Below are 5,441 nucleotides of genomic sequence, written 5' to 3' on the forward strand. Positions count from 1 at the left end.
GGTTACTAACGAGGACAGCTGACTTAATAAACTTAAAACATCAAAATATATTAAAAGTGTTGTAAATATATTTTGAACATACTTTAATATATATGTATATATTGTTATAGGTTCGTGAATCAACAGTGGCCAAGTCTTACTTCCCGACGAAGTAAAAATCTGTGAAAGTGAGTTATAGTCCCACTTTTAAAATCTAATATTTTTGGGATGAGAATACATGCAGGTTTTATAAATGATTTACAAAATAGACACAAGTACGTGAAACTACATTCTATGGTTGAATTATCGAAATCGAATATGCCCCTTTTTATTAAGTCTGGTAATCTAAGAATTAGGGAACAGACACCCTAATTGACGCTAATCCTAAAGATAGATCTATTGGGCCTAACAAACCCCATCCAAAGTACCGGATGCTTTAGTACTTCGAAATTTATATCATATCCGAAGGGTGTCCCGGAATGATGGGGATATTCTTATATATGCATCTTGTTAATGTCGGTTACCAGGTGTTCACCATATGAATGATTTTTATCTCTATGTATGGGATGTGTATTGAAATATGAAATCTTGTGGTCTATTATTATGATTTGATATATATAGGTTAAACCTATAACTCACCAACATTTTTGTTGACGTTTTAAGCATGTTTATTCTCAGGTGATTATTAAGAGCTTCCGCTGTCGCATACTTAAATAAGGACGAGATTTGGAGTCCATGCTTGTATGATATTGTGTAAAAACTGCATTCAAGAAACTTATTTTGTTGTAACATATTTGTATTGTAAACCATTATGTAATGGTCGTGTGTAAACAGGATATTTTAGATTATCATTATTTGATAATCTACGTAAAGTTTTTTTTAAAACCTTTATCTATGAAATAAAGGTTATGGTTTGTTTTAAAAATGAATGCAGTCTTTGAAAAACGTCTCATATAGAGGTCAAAACCTCGCAACGAAATCAATTAATATGGAACGTTTTTAATCAATAAGAACGGGACATTTCACCCACCCCCAATTCATCCAGAAAAGATGATGGTTAATAGGTTCGTTCATTCCGGTTACGCTGTCCATGGAGCTCGATGAATCAGATGAGAAATCCATATTATGTGTTTGGAATAGGGTTTGATATGAATTGAGTGTTGGATGCTATGTTTGTCTCCTTGAATACGTGTATATAGCAAAAAGATTTCCGTAATTTACGGAGGAAATTTAGGAAATATATCAGACAAAATCTAATATAATAAGTATGATAGCGACAGGATTAGCCTATATGTAATTGGTACAATAATTGCAGTAAGATGTCGGTGGATCAAAAATGATAAGCAGTGAGAAGTAGTGATCGGTCGCGACTAGTAGTGAGAGGCGGCATTGAGTAGTAGTAACCAACGATAAATAGCAAGGAGTAGTGGTATAAGATGATGAGTATGTCCAGGCAGTGTCTTCGTAGTGCCAAGTAGAAATCAGGGGTTACGGACAGTGTCGGGTAGTGACGAATTGTGAGGTGATTACACGCTCCTTATAGGTTATAATAACAATTAAATCGTACGGTGTAAATTTCTACTCATATTTGAAATTAAATGGTTTATGTTCTAAACGGTATTTATCCAAGTAACCTACTTGACTCGCTCCCAATTCCTTATTTTGCGATGTCAGAACTTCTATATGAGTTACCGTAATGTAATCCCGGTCATTACATTACGCTATCTCACATTTCCATTCGACATAACTCCATAAGTTCAAGATGGCGTAATCAACTTAATTTAGTTAAATCTTGCGTCGCGTGTACGTATGTGATTCGTAGTATAACGTTTAGTTCAAATCCATATCATATGGGTATAGGGTGTATATGTACGTGATGTAATGTGTAGCTCTACATGTAGCATAGTGACACATACAGTGTAAGTACGGTGCATAAAAGTCGTCCAAGACACACGGCTATAGACTAGACTTCACTAATGCGTTCTACGGTTAGACACACTAATGTATCTTAGTTCCCTATAGCCAAAGCTCTGATACCATATTGTAACACCCCGTCAAAAATCCCTTTAACGGAATGTTAACTCTGGTCCCAGTGCTTGGCTTGACTTCTACGTAACAACAATATTCTACGGCGGAAGCAATTAATACCTGAGAATAAAATACGCAAAACGGATCAACAATAATGTTGAGTGAATCTACAGGTTTTAAGTAAACAATACAGTATGTTTAAGAAATACATTTTGAAAACGGTTATTAGTGGAAGACCACCAAGGTTCAATGTTAAAAGTTTGTAGACAACTCCGTGTCCCATTTCAAAAGTTTGTTGACACTACCATGTCAAGTTTCAATCATTTGTAGACAATACCATGTCAAGTTTCAAATATTCGTAGACAATACCATGTCAAGTTTTATCTCATTTGTTCGTAAACCACAGTTTTAAATGACGTTGTATAGTATCTGAAAAACAGTTATCAGAAAATAGTTTAAGTTCCTTGACCACGAGATTTTACAAGTACAACTCCAAGTTGCGAAACGTTTGCATAATCTATGAGCACCTGAATACTAGCAATGACCCGAGTATAGAATCCACTATACCCGCCTTTACCTCATAAAAATGTTATACACTTGTACAAATGTATTATGTTCAAAATAAATGCACCACAGTTTTTATAGCGGGTGAGGTTGTCAACCTAACGGATCCGTCCATCTAAATTGTGCCTACACCGATGGTATTTAAAGTATTCAAGCTAGAGGCTTTGTATACAAACTCAATATGCAGATATAGTACTCGTGTCAATACAAAAAGTATTTGATAATGTAAGTATAACAGCGTGTATTCTCATCCCTGAAAAACATGTAAAAAGCGGGACTGTAGACTCACCTTTGAATAAAGCTCGGATTGAAAAGTGGACAATTTACTTGTACGGTTTATAGCCGAGTAATGCAACCTAAGTATATGTATTTAGGTTGGTCAATAAATATTTCTTAAACAAGTGTGGTTTCATAGTATAAGTTGTCTTATTGCTCGAATCGACGCGTTTCAAAGTAGAAGTCAACATACAGTCAACTAATTCATGCAAGTCAAACAAAGTCAACCGAAAGTCAAACTTGGTCAAAGTAGTCAACTAAAGTCAACATCAGTAGGTTCATGTCAAATATGAGTCAATATGTCAAACCTAAGTCAAACAACACGTTTCAGGTCATGAATAATCATTTTCACAATTTCAGTTTATCGTTGTGCACAAAATTCATGAACACGTAGCATACTTAACATATTATCTCATGGTACATAATTCATGAAAACATGGAAAACTCCAGATCATAAATATACTTAAAATCGATTCCAAAAAGTCCAGCTAGGGTCTCATATGATAATTAAAAGTCAGGAATCAGAAGGGATACATTTGGGGTTCACCAAGCCAGTTTCTAACCGCGCACTGATTTGGTTTTAGCTATAACCGGAGTTAGGAACATGCAATTGATACAAGACCAGTGTCCATAGTTCACAAACAAGTTAAAATAACACATATCAAAAATTGATCAATTTTAGTTTAGCCAATTTGTACAGTTTATTCATGCAAGTTGAACATTCAGTTTTTCAGCTCAAATCAGAATTTACATAAAGTATGGCTCTATTGTGCCCAATGAATAAGGTTTCAGAGATTGACATTAACTAACCATATGTCACATATCATGTTAAGATTCATTTTCCAGAAGCATACATGCTAATTCAATAAACACAAACCACAGAGTATAAAACAGAGAGCAAGTTGCTGTTTCGATTCTAGTTTAGTTAGTCACATTCGCACGCAATTATCCGAAGATCTAGATACAATTAGACTATGATATCTACATGAAAAGTAAAGTAATTTTTGTGTACATTTCAAATATGCAAAGATTTAAATCCAGAAGTTAACACAATTTATCATACAAGGCTGTTTTCATGCAAGTGCTGTATAAATCCACTTTTTCACTAAATCAAGCATATCTCAAGTTATACATAAGCAAACAACCTGATATCCTAGTGTAACCTGAGTGTTTTTAAATTACCTATCTAATGGTATTAATTTCACAATCCAATTCGTGGTCTATCAAACCCAGAATTTCCGATCAATCACAAAAACACAACGTTAATTTCAATTGATCATAACTTGATCATCCGGAAACGAAATCAAGCGAATCCAAAGCCTAAAATTAATAGTTTTTCGTAAGGAACCTAATTATCATATAATATCATGCATTAGAAAAATCAAAATTCACTAATCATGCAATATACAATTCGGTTTTCGCAACAAATAAACAAAACGAGTGATCTAACGCATTAAACAATCAACAAACATCAAGACTTGAGTAATAGACAACCTAATTTATGAAACCTTAATAAAAATCTGATTTTAAAGATTAGGGTTTAGCTAATTATATCTTTGATCACAAAATTGTTTATACTAGCGCGTAGAGAACGACGATCGGAGCAAGATTGATCAAACGAGTAAGAGCAAACGAGCAAGTTTGATGGTTGATTTGTGTGTGTGTGTGTTTGATGTGAAGAAGAAGAGAGGGAGGAGGAATGAGCTGCATTTTCTCATAGATAGGATGGAATAAATGATTAAAATTGTATAGAGAATTATCTAACTAGTTACTTAGTGCCTAAAAATCAAAAGTCAACAAACATGGGCCTAAACTAATTAGTCAACAAACATGAGCCTAAACTAATAGTCAACATGCATTGGCTACTCATGGGGCCAAGGATGATGAGGTATGAGGTCATGTCCATGTGGCCTTGGGCTCGGGTCTCGGGCTCGTTTTGTGTAAAAGCTCGTTCGCGCGTGTTTCGTTTCGAGTGCCGTTAACCGTACCGAATCTCCGGAACATTAACTAGTCGTTGAAACAAAATCACCGTGTTTAATTCATTAAGTAAATAATAAATTAAATTTCTTTCGTAAGTTCAATAATTATTAACAATAATTATTCTATCGTTTTTCTGAGTTCCGTTAACTTAAAAAGTTTTCTAGGCGATTAACTTTAATCGTGTCGTTTCTAGTTTAATTTGTCAACCGAATTAAGTTCACTAATTAATATAACATATTAATTCAAGTAATCCACTAAGGATCAAGTACGCATTTAATTACTTTAAATACGAAAAAGTTTCACGTAGCCACTGTTAACTATTCTGGGAAAAAAAAAATTGGCGTATGAAAATTGTATGATTTAACTAACGATCGTCAAGTATTTAACGGAAGTTTTAACGAAAAAACTCGGGTTGTTACACGATAGATCTATCTTTAGGATTCGCGTCAATTAGGGTGTCTGTTCCCTAATTCTTAGATTACCAGACTTAATAAAAAGGGGCATATTCGATTTCGATAATTCAACCATAGAATGTAGTTTCACGTACTTGTGTCTATTTTGTAAATCATTTATAAAACCTGCATGTATTCTCATCCCAAAATATTAGATTTTAA

This window comes from Rutidosis leptorrhynchoides, chromosome 4 (genome assembly GCF_046630445.1).
Source record: "Rutidosis leptorrhynchoides isolate AG116_Rl617_1_P2 chromosome 4, CSIRO_AGI_Rlap_v1, whole genome shotgun sequence".
Classification (NCBI taxonomy): Eukaryota; Viridiplantae; Streptophyta; class Magnoliopsida; order Asterales; family Asteraceae; genus Rutidosis; species Rutidosis leptorrhynchoides.